Here is a 24,872-nt window from a genome sequence, read left to right on the forward strand (position 1 = left end):
AAATAAATAGAAATCACAGCTTTCAAACCACAGCCTAGCAACATCTAAAAACCAATGCAGGTGAACAGAGCTTCAGAGCTTAACACATCTACAGAAGAGTCATTACAAAGACTATAAAAGCGTACTTTATAAAAGCGTACATAATAAAAGCGTAGCTCCTGATAGATCAAGATGTCATGGAACACAGAGCATGAGAGCTAAGTCATACCTTAGCAACATTACAAAAGAGATGAGACAAACAGAGCCAGATACAAGGTGATTATAAGCTAAGGCAGTCCATCGAATAGGACACATCCCGAGATAACGGTAAATGTGTGTTAAAAATACAAAAAACACAGCAGCACACACACACACACACACACACAGCTTACTGTGTTTAGAGTTGTGCAGCTCCCATGCAGAGATGGTTTTGCAGGACGTAGGAAGGATCTGGTGTCTGAGTGACAAAAAGGTAACGCTCTATTCTACTGTAGCTGCTGCTGTGGAAGTCACAATGAACAAGTCACAGTAAACTAGCTGGAGTAAGAGAGAGGAGATTCCATCCCCCACGGTCATCTAGCTAGCTACCGCTAGCCTAAAGCTTATTTTAGGGCTGGGACCACTGTGTCACTGCCCTCGCTCGCTCTACACTTCCTAGCTACTCTATTCTACCTCGCTGCAAGGGTTTTGAGAACAAGAGGAAGGAAGGACAACTTGACAGCCCCCTTTTTTTCTGAATGAAGCACAACAGAGACGGAGAGAGATCTCTCTCTCTCACTCTCAGAAATAGCAGACAATTAAATGTTCATTCCTCAACTCACCCACTCAAGGTTTACATTGCCTCCCCTTGCTGTATAGCCTGTCATGTGACCATCATCTCTAACAATGAAGTCCTCTCTTATTTACAATAAACTAAGCTAGATTCTCTCTCTGTCTGTTACACTAGTCTCATTCGGTGGCCTTTGGATGAAAACAAACTGAATGCAAGAACAACAAGCAAGACACCTGATTAGTGGGAAAAGATCATTCTCTAAAGACGGATGGATTTGCATCCCCTTCCTTTAGTTCTCCCTACAACAAGCCCTCACTGCAGCAAACCCTCACTGTAGCACAGCAACAAGCCTTCACTGTAGCACAGCAACAAGCCCTCACTGTAGCACAGCAACAAGCCCTCACTGAAGCACAGCAAGCCCTCACTGCAACAAGCCCAAACCCTGCAGCACTGCAACAAGCCTTCACTGCAGCAAGCCCTCACCGCAGCACTGCAACAAGCCCTCATTGCAACAAGCCCTCACTGCAACAAGCCCTCACCGCAGCAAGGCCACACCGCAGCTCTGCAACAAGCTCACACCGCAGCACTGCAACAAGCCTTCACTGCAACAAGCCCTCTCTGCAGCAAGCCCTCACTGCAACAAGCCCTCACTGCAACAAGCCCACACCGCAGCACTGCAACAAGCCTTCACTGTAACAAGCCCTCACTGCATGTTCCTTAAGAGTCTATTGACACACCACATCTGCAGTGGAAGGTGGCCGAGCGGTGTTCATCAGGCCATGAGACATCCCGAAAATCGGTCTTCTCAAAAAAACTTTGTAGCATCCGAATGGCCTATTTCCCCAATATATACAGTGGGGGAAAAAAGTATTTAGTCAGCCACCAATTGTGCAAGTTCTCCCACTTAAAAAGATGAGAGAGGCCTGTAATTTTCATCATAGGTACACGTCAACTATGACAGACAAATTGAGAAAAAAAATCCAGAAAATCACATTGTAGGATTTTTAATGAATTTATTTGCAAATTATGGTGGAAAATAAGTATTTGGTCACCTACAAACAAGCAAGATTTATAACTCTCACAGACCTGTAACTTCTTCTTTAAGAGGCTCCTCTGTCCTCCACTCGTTACCTGTATTAATGGCACCTGTTTGAACTTGTTATCAGTATAAAAGAAACCTGTCCACAACCTCAAACAGTCACACTCCAAACTCCACTATGGCCAAGACCAAAGAGCTGTCAAAGGACACCAGAAACAAAATTGTAGACCTGCACCAGGCTGGGAAGACTGAATCTGCAATAGGTAAGCAGCTTGGTTTGAAGAAATCAACTGTGGGAGCAATTATTAGGAAATGGAAGACATACAAGACCACTGATAATCTCCCTCGATCTGGGGCTCCACGCAAGATCTCACCCCGTGGGGTCAAAATGATCACAAGAACAGTGAGCAAAAATCCCAGAACCACACGGGGGGACCTAGTGAATGACCTGCAGAGAGCTGGGACCAAAGTAACAAAACCTACCATCAGTAACACACTACGCCGCCAGGGACTCAAATCCTGCAGTGCCAGACATGTCCCCCTGCTTAAGCCAGTACATGTCCAGGCCCGTCTGAAGTTTGCTAGAGTGCATGTGGATGATCCAGAAGAGGATTGGGAGAATGTCATATGGTCAGATGAAACCAAAATAGAACTTTTTGGTAAAAACTCAACTCGTCGTGTTTGGAGGACAAAGAATGCTGAGTTGCATCCAAAGAACACCATACCTACTGTGAAGCATGGGGGTGGAAACATCATGCTTTGGGGCTGTTTTTCTGCAAAGGGACCAGGACGACTGATCCGTGTAAAGGAAAGAATGAATGGGGCCATGTATCGTGAGATTTTGAGTGAAAACCTCCTTCCATCAGCAAGGGCATTGAAGATGAAACGTGGCTGGGTCTTTCAGCATGACAATGATCCCCAACACACTGCCCGGGCAACAAAGGAGTGGCTTCGTAAGAAGCATTTCAAGGTCCTGGAGTGGCCTAGCCAGTCTCCAGATCTCAACCCCATAGAAAATCTTTGGAGGGAGTTGAAAGTCCGTGTTGCTCAGCGACAGCCCCAAAACATCACTGCTCTAGAGGGAGATCTGCATGGAGGAATGGGCCAAAATACCAGCAACAGTGTGTGAAAACCTTGTGAAGACTTACAGAAAACGTTTGACCTGTGTCATTGCCAACAAAGGGTATATAACAAAGTATTGAGAAACTTGTGTTATTGACCAAATACTTATTTTCCACCATAATTTGCAAATAAATTCATTAAAAATCCTACAATGTGATCTTCTGGATTTTTTTCTTCTCATTTTGTCTGTCATAGTTGACGTGTAAATATGATGAAAATTACAGGCCTCTCTCATCTTTTTAAGTGGGAGAACTTGCACAATTGGTGGCTGACTAAATACTTTTTTTCCCCCACTGTACGACCCCCACAAGTGTCACGGGACTCATCTAAAGGTAACCCATACAAATGAATGGAAGTATGGAGGTAGTTTTGTACCAACAAAAAGGCATTAAATATGTGTCCAGAAATACTTTTAATATTTCCTGATATAGGACAGACACTTCAACACCTTTTGCTATTTGTGAATGGGTTATTCAATGCGTTTATATGGCCTATAGTAGTAAAGGCCAAATTCCACCCCACCCCCAGCAGCATCAGTGGAAGAAAGCCTGGATCACAGGTCAGGATAGCCAGTATCACAGAGTCCCATTGGCCAAGGTCAGAACAGCAGGGTTAAAAATGTTTTTTAATCCCAAAAAAATGTATCCTAAATATAATTGACCCCAACGCAGCAGAACAGGTTCATCTCAGGTTGACCGGTCATGTGTACAGGATAAGTACCTAGCTAGATACCTAATGCTTGCAGGCTAATGCCTTCAGAGCCTCCTCGTCCTCCTTTCAAGGCGTCTGTTACTAGCCTAATGCATGCTGTATGATCCAAAGACGTCACCTATGCTGACTGGTTATTGGTTAACAGTAACATGGGCCGATGGATGCACAGCTTTAATGAGGGGCTAGCCTGGGAACCCTTGTGAGGGGCTAGCCTGGGAACCCTTGTGAGGGGCTAGCCTGGGAACCCTTGTGAGGGGCTAGCCTGGGAACCCTTGTGAGGGGCTAGCCTGGGAACCCTTGTGAGGGGCTAGCCTGGGAACCCTTGTGAGGGGCTAGCCTGGGAACCCTTGTGAGGGGCTAGCCTGGGAACCCTTGTCATTAGGTTGCCATACAACCATTATGAAAACACAGAGTAAAAATAGTTTAGTGCAGAAAATAGTTATATACAGTGCAGGGCATAGCGTAACCTGAAGATAAGGGTGTGAGATGGGCCTAGTTGGCTTTTAACCACCAACTGGGGCTTTTGGTAATGCCTTGATTTGGTAATTGAAGATGGCATTTCCGGGAATCAAAAAAGTTCAATTGTTTGAATTGATGAGGTAATTGGAGGACTATAGTGTGTTGTACTGTCCATATAGGCTGGTTAGGTCGAGGCCGGGGACACCATGGCAGTAGATGTGTTAGCATATTGACATCAGCAGGGTTTACACTATGGGTTACACACAGTGGTTCTAAATTGACAAACTTCCAATCCCCCCCCCAAAAAAAATACAAAACGACCAGCAGCCATAGCCAAAAATCTAATTCTGCCATTTAGAAAACTCTCAAAACAAACGATGCTTTAAGCGCTGTTTGTTTGGACCTATAGTGGCTCTGAGATAGCTCATCTAATAGTGATGGAGTGATGACTTCTCCAGTTTCTCTCCCTCCATACTGTTTCCTGTCTTGCTGCCTTATTCCCCTTTTTTCACAGCAGTGACAGTAATGGACCCACAGCCATGCAACCAACACACTACACACACACACTGTGCATTGTTTGTATATCGTTGCATTTTACATTTGTGACTGTCCTTGTCTATCAGTGTTTTGTTACTTGTCATGTTTTGTGTATATCATTTTTTTTTATGGGTATCCAAATAAACACCACACAATGTAAGCCTGGACCCAGGACCATGCAACCAGTCACCTCCTCCCTCCCTGCCTCCAGTTCTGATCAATTATTCACATCTAGCAAGCAGTGGAGGGAAAGACAGCATGGGGGATAGCGAGAGGGAGAGAGATAGAGCGGGGGCAGAGGAGGGAGAGAGAGAGTGAGAATGCATGAGAAAGAGAGGGGAGAGAGGAAGAGAGAGAGAAGCAGCAGCGGTAGTACCTCAGCTCTGTGCTTAGGCAGAGATCTATAAATAGCTCCTCAAATCTCTCTAGAAAAAGCAACTCTCTCTGCTGTTGCTACTGCTGCTGCTGCTATGACTACTACTACTGCTATGACTACTACTACTGCTGCTATGACTGCTGCTACTACTACTGCTGCTACTACTACTGCTGCTACTACTACTGCTGCTACTACTACTGCTACTACTACTACTGCAGCTACGGGGGGGGGGGGACTATATACAAAAAGTCCTGTAATTTCTAAACGGTTCACCCGATATGGATGAAAATACCCTCAAATTAAAGCTGACAGTCTGGACTTTAACCTCATAGTCATTGTATCATTTCAAATCCAAAGTCCTGGAGTAGAGAAACAAATCAACAACAAAAATGTGTCACTGGAGTAGAGAGCCAAATCAATAAAACATTGTCACTGTATATACTACTTCCATCTATAGGTCTATCAATGATCTGTGTCATCTAGTCTGTAAACCCTTCAGTTATAGAACATAGTAATACACAGAACAAACTTATGATAGACTTTTTCATTTTCCAATTCAAAATAAAAACAGGCTAAAAAGTAAGTCCAACTTGATAGAAGAAACAGCATATTTCCATACGTGTTTAATGTTGATATACCCAAGACTAGTTAGGCTACTGACACCAGTCCAATAGCTGAGGTGGGTGAGAGAGAGAGAGCGAAAGAGATTATTCTCTAAAACCACAGTCAATCCACGACAACCTGACACCAATTTAGAGTTAGGGAGCTAGGCAGCATCTACCCATGCATACTCAGCAGGTAGCCTAGAGGGTAGAGTGCTGGTGTGGGTGGACAGCGTCGAGTCGCTGTCAGTTGAAACTTGTAAAAATGTCAATTATTGCACACAAAAACAAAGTAGTGTGTAGTTCCAGTAGTTATCTACACCGCTATATGGCAAAAAAAAAAAAAATGAACTACTGAAAACACTACCTAGATTTGAATTCAGTTCAACTACCACCAGTCCAAGTTACTACAAAATGTACACTGAACAAAAATATTAAAACGCAACATGTAAAAGTGCTGGTCCCATGTTTCATGAGCAGAAATAAAAAATCCCCGAAATGTTCCATACGCACAAAAATATTATTTATCTCAAATTTTGTGTACAAATTTCTTTACAACCCTGTTTGTGAGCATTTCTCCTTTGCCAAGATAATCCATCCACCTAACAGTTGTGGCATATCAAGAAGCTGATTAAACAGCATGATCATTACACAGGTGCACCTTGTGCTGGGGACAATAAAAGTCCACTCTAAAATGTGCAGTTGTGTCAACTTGAGGAGTGTTTCTGTCTGTAATAAAGCCCTTTTGTGGGGAAAACTAATTCTGATTGGCTGGGCCTGGCTCCCCAGTGGGTGGGCCTGGCTGCCAAGTGGGAGGGCCTATGCCCTCTCTGGCCCATCCATGGCTGCACCCCTGGCCGGTCGTGAAATCCACAGATTAGTGCCTAATGACTATTTCAATTGACTGATTTCCTTATATGAACTCAGTCAAATCTTTGAAATTGTTGCATTTATATTTTTTGTTCAGTATAGTTACATTACTAGTTGAATTACATGTAGTTCACTACTCCTCAACACTGAGACCATAAGACAGTAAGTATCCTGTTGCATTGTTCTTTACCCAGAAGGCAACATCAAAACAATGAGTAGATGTTTTGTTGTATTGTGCTGCTGTTATTCACAATTCATTGAGAATCAAGGCTTTGGTTCAATGTTGTGTAGGTAGATTAGCTATTCTATCAGTGGTTGGTAGAATATTTGGAACCTCTCGCTTACCGTTAAGAGTGAGTATTCTCTGGATGAAAGCTTCTTCTATGATGAGGGGTTGTTTCGAGTCGAAGGCATCTAACGTTGGCTACTTCTTGTTCACAGACAGGCAAACGTGAGCGTGGGTAGCAGCTGCTGGTGCAGTGCTGAGTTCCCGAATGTTTAAATGGACAGCTTACACTGACAACAATACGCAGCAAGCAAGTTAGCCTTTTCTTCTGTAGCTGTCAACCAGGTGTTAGCTCATAGCTTCTCCTTCAACTAGCTAACGTTAGCTACAACACATTCGATGACAGGATCATGGGCCCATTGACGATATGCAGCTTGCTCGCTAACGTTAGCTACCTCTTGTCAACCACCCTCCGAATGGCTTACCCGATGCTAATAATGGTAGCTAGCAATAAATAGCTAACCAAACGGTACTTGGCTCACCGTGAGAGCGACTGTCAACGCTGTCGACTCAAAACAGCAACGCGTGAGAGGTGCACGAAGCAATGAAGGCCCAACCAAGACAAATCAGAGAGAAAGCATTCAGTGACTAAAATAACTTATAAAACCAAAATAACGACAACCTTAGGCTTTAAAGAAAATACCAAATAAACTAAAACGCGATTCACTTCACCTCCAGCCTCTGCGTGTCAGCACCACTGTTTTTACGCATCTCTGTGCTTTACGTCACCTCACAGTTCTTCAGATTAGTTGCAACAAAAACAAATAATAATTTGTGTGAATTGCTTCAAGATTAAAGTGACGCTCCACACTTTTTGTATAATTTCAGCCAGTAGTTTTGAAAGTGGTGCTCATGAGTTAAAACGGGTCCCCGGTTTTTGTGTACTATGTCATCCAATTGTGTACTACTTTTTTTTGCAATTCGTATGATATGGTACTAATCCAATTCGTACAACATTTTACGAATTTGTTGTGCTTAAGATCACGGACTGCATTTTAACTAGCTACATTACTTCTACTGTTATTATTCCACTGAAGGCTACTATCCCACTACAACAAAATAGCCACTACTTGTACTACTTTTCTAGCCTACTTTTTCAAGAAATTTTTATTTAGGAAAATTACCCTTGCTAGTTGTCTTTATAATCATTTGATGGAGTAAAATAATTGCGCAAATCTCTCTCGGACAAGGTAACTTTTATCAATATATTCACCTGTAATTACCCCCGAAATATAAAATGCTAATTAGCCGCTAATGTGGCAATCATACAAAACTACAGATTCTGTCGCAAGTGTTGACGTAATCACTCAATGTCCAGGGAGGGAAAAACTTCCACATTTCTCAAAAATCTCATCAACAAGTAGCAAGTAACCTAGCGAGTAATTATAGCCTTTTTAGTTTCTAGTGTAAATAATTGATATTGGGAATTTCTTGTATGTATTCTTGTTTAGCATTTTTATAATTACCTAGCTAGCTACCATAGCTTATGTAAATGTAATATTTGAGTTTTTTTTAGTTTTTTCAATTTGCTAAAATGTCAACAAATCTGTTTTTGGTTTGTCGTTATGGAGTATTGTGTATAGATTGATGACGAAAAAAACTAATTTAATAAATTTTAGAATAAGGCTGTAACGTAACAAAATGTGGAAAAAGTCAAGGGGTCTGAATACTTTCCGAATGCACTGTAGCTAGCTAAATATCGCCTGGTGGGCTAACTAGTTAGGCACCTTGGTTGGCTAGTTGGCTACATTAGCTAACGTTGCACCGTATCTCACAGTGGTGTAGTCGGACTTTCCCGACAGGCAGTGATATGCTAGCGAATGTGCCTGTTAGTGATTATCGTTAACTAGCTAACGTTAAATATCCTTGCACTCATGGACTAGCTAGCATGGGGGTCTGGGGAAAAGTCTGACTACACGAACAATGAGCTAACGTACACTATGTATACAAAAGTATGTGGACACCCCTTCAAATTAGTGGATTCATCTATTTCAGCCACACCCGTTGCTGACAGGTGTATAAAATCGAGCACACAGCCATGCAGTCTCCAAAGACAAACATTGGCAGTAGAATGGCCTTACTGAAGAGCTCAGTGACTTTCAACGTGGCACCGTCATACGATGCCACCTTTCCAACAAGTCAGTTCGTCAAATTTCTGCCCTGCTAGAGCTGCCCCGGTCAACTGTGTGCTGTTATTGTGAAGTGGAAACGTCTAGGAGCAACAACGGCTCAGCCGCGAAGTGGTAGGCCACACAAGCTAACAGAACAGGACCGCAGAGTGCTAAAGCACGTAGCGCGTAAAAATCATCTGTCCTCGGTTGCAACACTCACTACCGAGTTCCAAACTGCCTCTGGAAGCAATGTCAGCACAATAACTGTTCATCGGGAGCTTCATAAAATGTGTTTCCATGGCCGAGCAGCCGCACACAAGTCCGACAGACGAATCTGGGTTTGGCGGATGCCAGGACAACGCTACCTGCCCCAATGCATAGAGCTAACTGTAAAGTTTGGTGGAATAATGGTCTGGGGCTGTTTTTCATGGTTCGGGCTAGGCCCCTTAGTTCTGGTGAAGGGAACTCTTAATGCTACAGCATACAATGACATTCTAGACGATTCTGTGCTTCCAACTTTATGGCAACAGTTTGGGGAAGGCCCTTTCCTGTGTCAGCATGACAATGCCCCCGTGCACAAAGCGAGGTCCATACAGAAATGGTTTGCCGAGATCGGTGTGGAAGAACTTGACTGGCCTGCACAGAGCCCTGACCTCAACTCCATCCAACACCTTTGGGATGAATTGGAACGCCGATTGCGAGCCAGGCCTAATCGCCCAACATCAGTGGCCGACCTAACTAATGCTCTTGTGGCTGGTTGGAAGCAAGTCCCTAAAGCAATGTTCCAACATCTAGTGGAAAGCCTTCCCAGAGGAGTGGAGGCTGTTATAGCAGCAAAAGGGGGACCAACTCCATATTAATGCCCATGATTTTGGAATGAGATGTTCGACAAGCAGGTGTCCACATACTTTTGGTCATGTAGTGTAACTAGCTAGCTATACGTTAGCTAAATATCCATGCGCTGGTGGGCTTACATTAGCTAGCATGTCACCACGTGGAAAAGTGTGACTACATGAATGGTAAGCTCACATTAACTAGCTGGCTAGCTAGCTCAGGAAGGACTTGTGGGATCAATGTTTTCCCATAGAAAACACAAATGATTTTGTTCCATGAGTACATATGTTGTACATGACTAATCAAATGCCCTGTGAAGTCAGTTATACATGTCAGCAGGGATGGAAATTAAGCTAGCCCAAGGCTAGTACTTTTCAGACTGGGCTAGTAGAAAATGTGCCAAACTAGCCTGACACAGCAGTAAAAATGTGCCTTTAAAAACATTGCATGCCACAGATTTAGGACCTGAATGTTACCCGGGCTAGTAGAAATCATGGTCTGCTGGCCAGTGCTCAAAATCCCTGCATGTCAGTCCCTTTCAGATGATCCCCCTTCTGATAACCAGGTGGCGAATCGCATCTCTGCATGTCTGTTAGACATATCAGTGTGGATGTCGGATCACCACCTCAAGCTGAACCTCGGCAAGGCGGAGCTGCTCTTCCTCCCGGGGAAGGACTGCCCGCTCCATGATCTCGCCATCACGGTTGACATCTCCATTGTGTCCTCCTCCCAGAGTGCAAAGAACCTTGGCGTGACCCTGGACAACACCCTGTCGTTCTTCGCTAACATCAAAGCGGTGACCCGATCCTGCAGGTTCATGCTCTACAACATTTGCAGAGTACGACCCTACCTTACACAGAAAGCGGCACAGGTCCTAATCCAGGCACTTGTCATCTCCCGTCTGGATTACTGCAACTCGCTGTTGGCTGGGCTCCCTGCCTGTGCCATTAAACCCCTACAACTCATCCAGAACGCTGCAGCCCGTCTGGTGTTCAACCTTCCCAAGTTCTCTCATGTCACCCCGCTCCTCCGCACACTCCACTGGCTTCCAGTTGAGGCTCGCATCTACTACAAGACCATGGTGCTTGCCTACGGAGCTGTGAGGGGAACGGCACCTCCTTACCTTCAGGCTCTGATCAGACCCTACACCCAAACGAGGTAGCTCCCCTACCACTACGGAAGCACAGTTCCCGCTCAGCCCAGTCAAAGCTATTCGCTGCTCTGGCACCCCAATGGTGGAACAAGCTCCCCCACGACGCCAGGACAGCGGATTCACTGACCACCTTACATTTTACATTTACATTTTAGTCATTTAGCAGACGCTCTTATCCAGAGCAACTTACAGTTAGTGAATACATGTTTTTTTTTATACTATGCCCCCCGTGGGAATCAAACCCACAACCCTGGCGTTGCAAACGCCATGCTCTATCAACTGAGCTACATCCCTGCCGGCCATTCCCTCCCCTACCCTGGACGACGCTGGGCCAATTGTGCGCCGCCCATGAGTCTCCCGGTCGCGACCGGCTGCGACAGAGCCTGGATTACACGTATTACCTTCCGGACACACGTGAAACCCCACCTCTTTAAGGAATATCTGGAATAGTATATTCTTCCCCCACCCCCCATAAAAATAAAAAATAAGTGCTTGTCCCACTGGCTATCATAAGTTGAATGCACCAATGTGTAAGTGGCTCTGGATAAGAGTGTCTGCTAAATGACGTAAATGTAAAATCCCTATTGGTCCTCCTCAGTGACCTCACAGCTGGGGGTTTTAACTCTCCTCTTGAGAATTAGAATCAGAAGTACAGTCGTATAGCTCATCGCAATACTTCACCTCATTGGGCAAATAGTACCCTAGACTGTCCTGTCAGATAGGCGGACCGGAAACCCAGTGACAACACTCGGGTCTGCAGCTAACATTTTCCGGTGGGAAAGAGAAATGGCCCTGTATTTACCAGAAAAGGTGGCTCATCCACCATGGCAGAAGAGGAAGATCCAGACTGTTGATTGGGAAAAAAATTACAAACAATGAGGTATGAGGATTGGGTGTTGAGGGACCAGTTGTCACATTGTTCAAGGTGTATTTGTGTTATGATAAACAATGCGTTTTCTGTCCAGATAAAGATGGTGATACATCATTGAAAAAGACCCACCACTGACCAACTGTCTCTTTGTTATCCAGTCCAACAGGAGCGCATCCTTCAGACCATCCGGTTCATGGACATCCTGTGCCAGTGTGATCCGAGCGTGAGCGTCCAGTTGTGGAGACTACAGCACATCGAGCCTGTGGACGGACAGGTCAGTAACTCATCAAATATGATACAATATTGTGTAAAACATTGAATTTGTAGATGCATCAACATTTTGACTTTATGTCCCCTTTTCCCCATGTTTTAGACATGAGGCGTGACATGCAGAACATCAGGCTCACCCCACGAGAAGCACCCTCAGCAAGGTCTGCTGGAAGGGATGTACTCTGTCTCTCACTCTGGGGGTAAGACATAATGTAAACATCACAGATATAAATTCCCACTGTGCCCATGATAAAATGTTATTTGAATTGTGTTGTACTACTGAATGAAACTGTGAGGAGATGCACTCAGACCAGCCTTTGTGATTGAATTTACATTAACTACATTACTTTAGTTGGCTGCTTTGAGCAAAAAATTGAATGTAAAATAACCTATTCTAGGAGGCTATTGTTTGTTTTTCAACAATGCCAGGTACAGGCAGGGATGACTGGGGCCTTCAGCAAGTAAGACACAGGGGGTACGAAATAATTAGAACATCACAGATATACAGTGCTTTCGGAAAGTATTCAGACCCCTTGACTTTTTTCACATTTTGTTAAGTTACAGCCTTATTCTAAAATTGATTAAATTGTTTTTTTTTCTTCATCAATCTACACACAATACCCCATAATGACAAAGCAAAAACAAGGTTTTAGAAATGTTTGCTAATTTATAAAATAAAATAAAATAAATAAATAAAAAATCACATTTACATAAGTATTCAGACCCTTTACTCAGTACTTTGTTGAAGCACCTTTGGCAGCGATTACAGCCGCGAGTCTTCTTGGGTATGACGCTACAAGCTTGGCACACCTGTATTTGGGGAGTTTCTCCCATTCTTCACTGCAGATCCTCTCAAGCTCTGTCAGGCTGGATGGGGAGTGTTGATGCACAGCTACAGTTGAAGTCGGAAGTTTACATACACTTAGGTTGGAGTCATTAAAACTCATTTTTCAACCACTCCACAAATTTCTTGTTAACAAACTATAGTTTTGGCAAGTCCGTTAGGACATCTACTTTGTGCATGACACAAGTAATTTTTCCAACAATTGTTTACAGACCAGTGGGTCAGAAGTTTACATACACTAAGTTGACTGTGCCTTTAAACAGCTTGGACAATTCCAGAAAATGATGTCATGGCTTTAGAAGCTTCTGATAGTCTAATTGACATCATTTGAGTCAATTGGAGGTGTACCTGTGGATGTATTTCAAGGCCTACCTTCAAACTTAGTGCCTCTTTGCTTGACATCATGGGAAAATCAAAAGAAATCAGCCAAGACCTCAGAAAAGAAATTGTAGACCTCCACAAGTCTGGTTCAATCTTGGGAGCAATTTCCAAACGCCTGAAGGTACCATGTTCATCTGTACAAACAATAGTATGCAAGTATAAACACCATGGGACCACTTAGCCGTCATACCGCTCAGGAAGGAGACGCGTTCTGTCTCCTAGAGATGAACGTACTTTGGTGTGAAAAGTGCAAATCAATCACAGAACAACAGCAAAGGACCTTGTGAAGATGCTGGAGGAAACAGGTACAAAGGTTATCGACATAACCTGAAAGGCCGCACAGCAAGGAAGAAGCCACTGCTCCAAAACAGCCATAAAAAAGCCAGACTACGGTTTGCAAATGCACATGGGGACAAAGATCGTACTTTTTGGAGAAATGTCCTCTTGTCTGATGAAACAAAAATAGAACTGTTTGGCCATAATGACCATCGTTATGTTTGGAGGAAAAAGGGGGTAGCTTGCAAGCCGAAGAACACCATCCCAACCGTGAAGCACGGGGGTGACAGCATCATGCTGTGGGGGTGCTTTGCTGCAGGAGGGACTGGTGCACTTCACAAAATAGATGGCATCATGAGGAAGGAAAATTATGTGGATATATTGAAGCAACATCTCAAGACATCAGTCAGGAAGTTAAAGCTTGGTTGCGAATGGGTCTTCCAAATGGACAATGACCCCAAGCATACTTCCAAAGTTGTGGCAAAATGGCTTAAGGACAACAAAGTCAAGGTATTGGAGTGGCCATCAATAAGCCCTGATCTCAATCCTATAGAAAATGTGTGGGCAGAACTGAAAAAGCGTGTGCGAGCAAGGAGGCCTACAAACCTGACTCAGTTACACCAGCTCTGTCAGGAGGAATGGGCCAAAATTCACCCAATTTATTGTGGGAAGCTTGTGGAAGGCTACCTGAAACGTTTGACCCAAGTTAAACAATTTAAAGGCAATACTACCAAATACTAATTGAGTGTATGTAAACTTCTGACCCACTGGGAATGTGATGAAAGAAATAAAAGCTGAAATAAATAATTCTCTCTACTATTATTCTGACATTTCACATTCTTAAAATAAAATGGTGATCCTAACTGACCTAAGACAGGGAATTTTTACTAGGATTAAATGTCAGGAATTGTGAAAAACTGAGTTTAAATGTATTTGGCTAAGGTGTATGTAATCTTCCGACTTCAACTGTATTTTCAGGTCTCTTCAGAGATGTTAGATTGGGTTCAAGTCCGGGCTCTGGCTCGGCCACTCAAGGACATTCAGAGAATTTTCCCGAAGCCACTCCTGCGTTGTCTTGGTTGTGTGCTTAGCGTCGTTGTCCTGTTGGAAGGTGAACCTTCGCCCCAGTCTGAGGTCCTGAGCGCTCTGGAGCAGGTTTTCATCAAGGATCTCTCTGTACTTTGCTCCGTTAATTTTTGCCTCATTCCTGACTAGTCTCCCAGTCCCTGCCGCTGAAAAACATCTCCACAGCATGATGCTGCCATCACCGTGCTTCACTGTAGGGATGGTGCCAGGTTTCCTCCAGAGGTGACGCTTGGCATTCCGGCCAAAGAGTTCAATCTTGGTTTCATCAGACCAGAGAATCTTGTTTCTCATGGTCTGAGATTCTTTAGGTGCCTTTTGGCAAACTCCAAGCGGGCTGTCATGTGCCTTTTACTGAGGAGTGGCTTCCATCTGGCCACTCTACCATAAAGGCCTGATTGGTGGAGTGCTGCAGAGATGGTTGTCCTTCTGGAAGGTTCTCCCATCTCCACAGAGGAACTCTAGAGCTCTGTCAGAGTGACCATCGGGTTCTTGGTCACCTCCCTGACCAAGGCCCTTCTCCCCCGATTGCTCAGTTTGGCTGGGCGGCCAGCTCTAGGAAGAGTCTTGGTGGTTCTAAACCTCTTCCATTTAAGAATGATGGAGGCCACTGTGTTCTTGGGGACCTTCAATGCTGCAGACATTTTTTGGTACCCTTCCCCAGGTCTGTGCCTCGACACAATCCTGTCTCGGAGCTCTACGGACAATTCCTTCGGCCTCATGGCTTGGTTTTTGCTCTGACCTGCACTGTCAACCGTGGGGCCTTATATAGACAGGTGTGTGCCTTTCCAAATCATGTCCAATCAATAAAATTGACCACAGGTGGACTCCAATCAAGTTGTAGAAACATCTCTAGGATCATCAATGGAAACAGGATGCACCTGAGCAAAATGTAAAGTCTCATAGCAAAGGGTCTGAATACTTATGTAAATAAGGTATTTCTGTTTTTTATATTTAATAAATTTGCAACAATTTCTAAAAATCTGTTTTCACTTTGTCATTATGGGGTATTGTGTGTAGATTGCTAGGGATTTTTATGTATTTAATCTATTTTAGAATAAGGCTGTAACGTAACAATGTGGAAAAAGTCAAGCGGTCTGAATACTTTCCGAAGGCACTGTAAATTCCCACTGTACCCATGATAAAGTTAACTACATTACTTTAGTTGGCTGCTTTGAGCAAAACCTGTATGTAATATAACCTATTCTAGGAGCCTAGTGTGTGTGTATGAACTATGTGTAATATTCTTTGACCATTGACTTCCCTGAAAACAAGTCCAGACAGCAGGATCAATATGAATCTGTCAGAGGACGTCACGCTGAATGAGGATGGTGATGGATGCTTCGTTGGTCTACACAACGAAGAAGCATATGTCCCTTCCAGGGATGTGGAGCTGACCTTGGACCTGGTGCCAGTAAGGATGGTCTTCACAGAGGCGATGAGACCCTCCCTCCTTGATATAGAAATAATTAGACTTCACTGCCTCCTCAATGGTAAGGTCCCTTGCACCTTAGGGACATTTGACCTCCACCACTGCTGTGGTGCCCACCAGACCATCTGGTGAGGCACCCAGGATCCCAGACCCTGTGACCCAAAGCCCTCACTCCTGTACTTCCATCCCTGTAGCCATTTTGAATGCCTTGATGCCTTCCTCTTCATTATCTGTGGCCCACTTCACAGACAACACCCCATCCAACGACTGTGATCTGAGGACCCTTTTTAGTAGCGACTGAGTAACGTGCTTGGACCTATAACTGCTCCATAATTGCTAGCCAACCCTCCCTCTCCTCATGGTGTGCCAGTTGGGGTTGGTGCGCTGTCAAACTGTTGCCTGCCTTCTAGCCTCCTGCTGCTCCACCGACAGCGCCATGCCAGCCAGGATGCCCTTGCTTTTTAACAATGTCCGGTACAGACAGGGAGGGTAGCGGTTGTTCTGGCTCAGGTTGAAGGAGCCATGCCATTCCACTGAACCTGCCCCAGAGACAGTTCCTTAGCCACTGAAGATCCTTCTCTGTGGGTTCTCGGGACAGAGGGTTGTAGTCTTCGGCCGGGTACAGGTCCTCCACTGACTGCACCTGGCTGGGCCACGGCTGGCTTCCTCCACTTACATTCCACATCCGTACGGCCGATTTTGTGAACCGCCAAAAATAGGTTGCATGGCTACACGTGTGAGCGCCACGGAGGCGTTCGCATGTGGTAGAGAGAATACCCTGGTCACCTATAGAGACCTGCCAAGAGGAAGGATGCTAAGTGCCACATGTCTTTCAATGCATGACTTTGAACACCTTGAAATGCATTTGATGTAAGAAATGTGCTAAATAAATAAAGTTTGATTTGATTGATGACATTAAAGCTGTAGAATATTTAATCAACTGTGATTTTTCACATGAGGACAAGTGCAGTTTTTCAATAAACTTTTCATTGATAACTTGGGATTTTATCACTTGACATATCAATCATATAGTGGCAAGTATCCTATAAATCAAGACTGTGTGAATGCATGTACCACTCCGAATAAACAAATACTGTGCCTTTTGAAGATTTGTCTCTGGTCATGAAACTGGTCCTCGGTAGCTCAATTGGTAGAGCATGGTGCTTGTAACGCCAGGGTAGTGGGTTCGATCCCCGGGACCACCCATACGTAAAAATGTATGCACACATGACTGTGTCGCTTTGGATAAAAGCGTCTGCTAACTTGCATATTATTATTATTATTATTATTATTATTATTATTATTATTATTATTATTATATTATACAATGCAGGCTGGATGTCTAAACAAAACCAATTCTGAATGTCAATAGATTTTTAGATTCATTCTCATCAATGACAACACTCTAGAACTGAGTTATCACTCATCGAAGTCTGGTATCCGGGGTAATCTGGTTATTGATTATATCATTGATTAAGTGACTCTTTCCTTGTAGAATGTTGACAGCTGTATAGAACATATTGCATTGCTAAGATGCTCAAACTTAACTTAATAGCTACACTCACTGACACAGGATCAACTTTATCCCTCATGCTGGCCCTGACCAAACCGGTAAATTGCTCCTCACTATAGCTGCACTTCTCCACATGGCCAGACTTATAGTGGTCTTCTCCCCTTTTAATGGTCATATGCTTCTCCTTGAAAAATGCCATGAGGTCTTAAATAGACACCAAAGTCGACATACTGTACAAACAATGATCTAGGCTAAGTAATACGAAATACTTGTTTTATTTACTGCTCTGCTAACTAGCTAGCTAAAGTGTAGTCAGTGGCTAGCTGAGACGAGAAAGGGGACGGAATAAGTTCAACACTTTATTCAATTAATTTCAATACAGCACATGGATTCATCATGGATTGGCCACAGGTCTCTGAACCAGCTAGAAATGACGTGCAGGAGCTTCCTGCGGGAATTTGTAGTTTTGCTGAGGTCTTCTCTGTTGCTAATTAGCATTTCGAATTTTTAGAATCTAAAATAATTTGACATAGGAATCTTTTTTCTATTTATTTTATTTTCCATAGCAGAATATTATTGCTCACTTTTTCTGGCGGTGATGGGTTCATATTCCCGAAGGTGCTGTTCAACAAATGACCATGCGCAGCTCTCATTTAATGGGACCTAGTAGCCTACTAAATAGATAGGTTATATGCATTTCAAGTTTTGCAATATCATAGGCAGCGCGGTTTATAATATCGGGATACAGTCACATTTAACAGCTGATCTTTTATATTGAAGTTGCCTATGTATCAAGTTGATTTCAAGTTTTTATTGTCAGGTGCACAAGTACAGTGTAATGCCTTTCTTGCTCGCTCTTTTCCAACAATGCAGTAATGAATAACAGCAGTACTATAACAATTTTTTTATACAAAGTCACGTAGAAGAGAATTATACGAAAAATACAACTGTGACTACTGTAAGTACTCTACTTGAAAAAAAACTATGTGTAGCATGCCCTATAATGTTTCAGAATTCGCGGGCCATCATATATTTTGGTTGGGGTAAAAGTCGATATAAAACGTTCTACGGACACAACAATTTGCCATGGTTTTGTCGTTCAGAAACTGACACAGTCATTTTCCAAATACAGCATTAAACTACTGCTAAAGATTAAAACGTTCTGCCAACACCGTGAATAGACCGGTAGTTTCTGTAAAATAGTTGAGATTCTGCGTAGGCTACAGTGTTGCTGTGTGCGCGATAGAGCCTATACCTATTTTTTTTTGCCCTCAAGTGGTTTTTAGAATGTTATTTGGCATATCTTGTTGTTTGCTAGCTACTCGTTTGACAATAACATATGGTAGCTAACTAACTTGTTAATTGTTTACAAACAAATGTGTGAACATTTACCATCACCCTCCACTTGTATTGTAAAAAAAACAAAAACACCCCTCCCCCCTCATATAATTACATCTAAATAATGTTGGATGCTGACCCTGTGACCTAGCCACCATACCCCTGGCTGCTGACCCTGTGACCTAGCCACCATACTCCTGGCTGCTGACCCTGTGACCTAGCCACCATACCCCTGGCTGCTGACCCTGTGACCTAGCCACCATACCCCTGGCTGCTGACCCTGTGACCTAGCCACCATACTCCCTGGCTGCTGACCCTGTGACCTAGCCACCATACTCCCTGGCTGCTGACCCTGTGACCTAGCCACCATACCCCTGGCTGCTGACCCTGTGACCTAGCCACCATACCCCTGGCTGCTGACCCTGTGACCTAGCCACCATACTCCCTGGCTGCTGACCCTGTGACCTAGCCACCATACTCCTGGCTGCTGACCCTGTGACCTAGCCACCATACCCCTGGCTGCTGACCCTGTGACCTAGCCACCATACCCCCTGGCTGCTGACCCTGTGACCTAGCCACCATACCCCTGGCTGCTGACCCTGTGACCTAGCCACCATACTCCTGGCTGCTGACCCTGTGACCTAGCCACCATACCCCTGGCTGCTGACCCTGTGACCTAGCCACCATACTCCTGGCTGCTGACCCTGTGACCTAGCCACCATACTCCTGGCTGCTGACCCTGTGACCCTAGCCACCATACTCCTGGCTGCTGACCCTGTGACCTAGCCACCATACTCCTGGCTGCTGACCCTGTGACCTAGCCACCATACTCCTGGCTGCTGACCCTGTGACCTAGCCACCATACTCCTGGCTGCTGACCCTGTGACCTAGCCACCATACTCCTGGCTGCTGACCCTGTGACCTAGCCACCATACTCCTGGCTGCTGACCCTGTGACCTAGCCACCATACTCCTGGCTGCTGACCCTGTGACCTAGCCACCATACTCCTGGCTGCTGACCCTGTGACCTAGCCACCATACTCCTGGCTGCTGACCATGTGACCTAGCCACCATACTCCTGGCTGCTGACCCTGTGACCTAGCCACCATACTCCTGGCCAGGGACGGCTTGTTCAATAGGGCGATATGGGCGACGCACTGCCAAACGGGAAAAGGAAGGGATTTTTTTTCTAATCAATTATATCACGGCAACAGCAGTTATCAGTGTTCACGTCTGATCTGCCAGCCACTAAATGTCAAATCAGGCTAAAGTCGTGCTTCAAATGGCCCCGCCCGTTTTTGGGGCGATTTCAGTCAAGTTGAAAATCGCCCAGAAGTCTCTCATAGCCTGTCATGTAAAATCTATTTTTTCACATTTCAAAGCTTTCAATACATTCTCTATGGGTGTCTGTGGGCATGCACTTACGCGCTTTCGTCATACGTGACGTAACGTTGAACGTAACTAAGACAATGGCGGCTAGAAGCGTCTCTGTTGCGACCTGCAGTGCGGCGTTATTTTATGTTTTTAATTTGTAGACTTAGTTTACAAACATTCTGCCAACCATGGATTTCCAGTGGTTGGTTTTGGACTGATCTTGTTGATCGTGTACATACCCGCTACGAACGGACTAAATAATGAAAACGCTGCTGGCAGCTGAATCCCAATACAGCTGGGAGACTTGGCTGGATGAGTCCCGGACAGAGAAGTGGAGCCGGCCACCTTCACCCTGGTCAGAGCGGACCGCGATCCTGGTAAGAGAGCGACTCTGTACCCGACATTGAACTGCTTTCTGTGTCATTGCGACCTTACTATCAATTCAATTCAATTTAAGGGCTTTATTGGCATGGGAAACGTGTGTTAACATTGCCAAAGCAAGGGAAGTAGATAGTAAACAAAAGTGAAATAAACAATAAATATTAACAGTAAACATTACACTCAGAAGTTTCAAAAGAATAAAGACATTTAAAATGTCATATTATGTATATATACAGTGTTGTTACAATGTGCAAATAGTTAAAGTACAAATGGGAAAATAAATAAACATAAATATGGGTTGTATTTACAATGGTGTTTGTTCTTCACTGGTTGCCCTTTTCTTGTGGCAACAGGTCACAAATCTTGCAGCTGTGATGGCACACTGTGGTTTTTCACCCAGTAGATAAGGGAGTTTATCAAAATTGGGTTTGTTTTTCGAATTCTTTGTGGATCGCTGTAATCTGAGGGAAATATGTGTCTCTAATATGGTCATACATTTGGCAGGAGGTTAGGAAGTGCAGCTCAGTTTCCACCTCATTTTGTGGGCAGTGTGCACATAGCCTGTCTTCTCTTGAGAGCCAGGTCTGCCTACGGCGGCCTTTCTCAATAGCAAGGCTATGGTCACTGAGTCTGTACATAGTCAAAGCTTTCATTAAGTTTGGGTCAGTCACATTGGTCAGGTATTCTGCCACTGTGTACTCTCTGTTTAGGGCCAAATAGCATTCTAGTTTGCTCTGTTTTTTTGTTTGTTCTTTCCAATGTGTCAAGTAATTCTCTTTTTGTTTTCTCATGATTTGGTTGGGTCTAATTGTGTTGTTGTTGTTGTTGTTGTTGTTGTCCTGGGGCTGTGTGGGGTCTGTTTGTGTTTGTGAACAGAGGCCCAGGACAAGCTTACTTAGGGGACTCTTCTCCAAGTTCATCTCTCTGTAGGTGATGGCTTTGTTATGGAAGGTTTGGGAATCGCTTCCTTTTAAGTGGTTACTATCTGCCCCGTGAGTTCCCCCAATTGTTTGTTACCGTTGTGTACTGTTGATAATCACAAGTTTACTGGAGAACTGAGACCAAGTAGAGACTTTGGACAGGGTGGATATGGTATAATAAAGGCAGTTTATTCAGAGGTAAAGATATCTGGAATCGCGTGCACGGACTCGTGCACGTGTGTAGGTCACCTAAATCATCAGAAAAATTGCCCCTGCTGAGAATTTTTTCAGGAGCCGCCACTGCTCCTGGCTGCTGACCCTGTGACCTAGCCACCATACTCCCGGGATCCATCCATTCCTGTTGTAATTGTATTAGTGTAGTATCCACAACTCCCCACAAGGTGGCGGGCAAGTACTGAGAACTGTGATAAAATAAACCAGTGAATTATTATAGGACTACAACTCTGATACAACTAGGGTTTAAATTAAATTAAAGATGACTTAGTCTGACCTATGTTCATCCACCAACATCATACTTTTGAATTTTGATTACATGTAGGCCTACATTTTCAGCCTTGATGACCACTTTGAAAGGAAGTGTTTTAATGAGGCAAATGCTTTCAAGTGTTATTCTCTGGGATCAAATGCATCTTGTAGAACAACAGAGGATTTCCTACACACCTTGTATGATATGTGTATATATTTTTTATTCAATTAATTTCACTATAACTATCTTATGTTATTGGGAATGTCATTGACCTGATTCAGGTAGACTGTAGAACATTTCCTGACATTTTTTTACAGTAAAATACTGGCAGCACAGAAGCCAGTAAATTACTGTAGATTTTCAGGACCTTTACTGAAACACAAATGTACAGCATATTACTGTAACACCTGACTACAGCAACACGCTGTATTTCTAGAATTTACAGTGCATTACTGGAAGCACGGTGATTAGTAAACTGTTGCAGATTTACAGTGCAGGCAGCTAGTGCCGACGATGGGCAGTTTTTATGTTGCATGTAATTAATATAGGTACTTCAATAGTTTCAATACCTACTTTGTCATTTGTATTTCACTGGCCTGAAGTACAATTAATGTATGTTGTAACAGTTTAATTAGAATACATATATTTTGTATTTTCTAATACAAAAATAAACTTGCAAGTATCCCCCTTAACTACGACAACATTCGCAGTAACGGTAACATTATATTTTTGACTGTGAAATGTTCTTGTTTATCTACCATTGTTTAAAACCCCTGTAGGTCTAAGCCCTTAGATCGCAATATCTACTAAGCTAACATATGGAATTGTTTTTAGATGGTCATAAAATGTATAATTTAGCCATTATATTTAGAATTTTAGGACCCCTACAGTTGAAACCTTAGCCAAATACATTTAAACTCAGTTTTTCACAATTCCTGACATTTAATTCTAGTAAAAATTCCCTGTTTTAGGTCAGTTAGGATCACCATTTTATTTTAAGTATGTGAAATGCCAGAATAATAGTAGAGAGAATTATTTATTTCAGCTTTTATTTCTTTCATCACATTCCCAGTGGGTCAGAAGTTTACATACACGCAATTAGTATTTGGTTGCATTGCCTTTAAATTGTTTAACTTGGGTCAAATGTTTCGGGTTGCCTTCCACAAGCTTCCCACAATAAGTTGGGTGAATTTTGGCCCATTCCTCCTGACAGAGCTGGTGTGACTGAGTCAGGTTTGTAGGCCTCCATGCTCGCACATGCTTTTTCAGTTCTGCCCACACATTTTCTATAGGATTGAGGTCAGGGCTTTGTGATGGCCACTCTAATACCTTGACTTGTCCTTAAGCCATTTTGCCACAACTTTGGAAGTATGCTTGGGGTCATTGTCCATTTGGAAGACCATTTGCGACCAAGCTTTAACTTCCTGACTGATGTCTTGAGATGTTTCTTCAATATATCCACATAATTTTCCTTCCTCATGATGCCATCTATTTTGTGAAGTGCACCAGTCCCTCCTGCAGCAAAGCACCCCCACAGCATGATGCTGCCACCCCCGTTCTTCACGGTTGGGATGGTGTTCTTCGGCTTGCAAGCCACACCTTTTTCCTCCAAACATAACAATGGTCATTATGGCCAAACAGTTCTATTTTTGTTTCATCAGACCAGAGGACATTTCTCCAAAAAGTATGAACTTTGTCCCCATCTGCAGTTGAAAACCGTAGCTTGCTTTTTTATGGCGGTTTTGGAGCAGTGGCTTCTTCCTTGCTGAGCAGCCTTTCAGGTTATGTCGATATAGGACTCGTTTTACTGTGGATATAGATACTTTTGTACGGTATGATGGCTGCGTGGTCCCATGGTGTTTATACTTGCGTACTATTGTTTGTACAGATGAACGCGGTACCTTCAGGTGTTTGGAAATTGCTCCCAAGGATGAACCAGACTTGTGGAAGTCTACAATTATTTTTCTGAGGTCTTGGCTGATTTCTTTTGATTTTCCCATGATGTCAAGCAAAGAGGCACTGAGTTTGAAGGTAGGCCTTGAAATACATCCACAGGTACACCTCCAATTGACTCAAATGATGTAAATTAGCCTATAAGAACCTTCGAAAGCCATGACATCATTTTTTTGAATTTTCCAAGCTGTTTAAAGGCACAGTCAACTTAGTGTATGTAAACTTCTGACCCACTGGAATTGTGATACAGTGAATTATAAGTGAAATTATCTGTCTGTAAACAATTGTTGGAAAAATTACTTGTGTCATGCACAAAGTAGATGTCCTAACCGACTTGCCAAAACTATAGTTTGTTAACAATAAATGTGTGGCGTGGTTGAAAAATGAGTTTTAATGACTCCAACCTAAGTGTATGTAAACTTCCGACTTCAACTGTATAAAAAAATATACATTCCCAGTCAAAAGTTTGGACACACCTACTCATTCAAGGGTTTTTCTTTATTTTTACTGTTTTTCTATATTGTAGAATAATGGTGAAGACATCAAAACTATAACACATATGGAATCATGTAGTAACCAAAAAAGTGTTAAACAAATCAAAATATATTTTATATTTGAGATTCTTCAAATAGCCACCGTTTGCCTTGATAACAGCTTTGCACACTCTTGGCATTCTCTCAACCAGCTTCATGAGGTAGTCACCTGAAATGCATTTCAATTAACAGGTGTGCCTTGTTAAAAGTTAATTTGTGGAATTTCTTTCCTTCTTAATGCATTTGAGCCAATCAGTTGTGTTGTGACAAGGTAGGGGTGGTATACAGAAGATAGCCCTATTTGGTAAAAGACCAAGTCCATATTATGGCAAGAACAGCTCAAATAAGCAAAGAGAAACGACAGTC

General features: G+C 43.4%; 1 protein-coding gene and 1 long non-coding RNA gene across 13 annotated transcripts in view; one reads left to right on the forward strand and one right to left on the reverse strand.

Moving 5' to 3' along the window:
- Positions 1–7,560, reverse strand: part of LOC121574785 (R3H domain-containing protein 2-like) — a 91,695-nt gene extending 84,135 nt beyond the window's left edge. For 2 of the 12 annotated variants that reach the window (XM_045222816.1, XM_045222813.1), the window contains exon 1: positions 6,813–7,548. The gene's annotated coding sequence lies outside the window, so the exon portion shown is untranslated. Of the gene's footprint in view, positions 1–6,812 lie in introns of all 12 variants that reach the window. The other 10 variants (XM_045222817.1, XM_045222815.1, XM_045222820.1 and 7 more) reach the window with 8 other exon arrangements.
- Positions 6,444–17,063, forward strand: LOC121574786. Its single transcript, XR_006002259.1, has 4 exons — positions 6,444–6,629; positions 11,881–11,996; positions 12,096–12,192; positions 15,852–17,063. It is a non-coding gene; the product is annotated as an uncharacterized LOC121574786 (long non-coding RNA).
- Positions 17,064–24,872: the final 7,809 nt, after the last annotated feature.

Source organism: Coregonus clupeaformis, chromosome 10 (genome assembly GCF_020615455.1).
Source record: "Coregonus clupeaformis isolate EN_2021a chromosome 10, ASM2061545v1, whole genome shotgun sequence".
Lineage (NCBI taxonomy): Eukaryota > Metazoa > Chordata > Actinopteri > Salmoniformes > Salmonidae > Coregonus > Coregonus clupeaformis.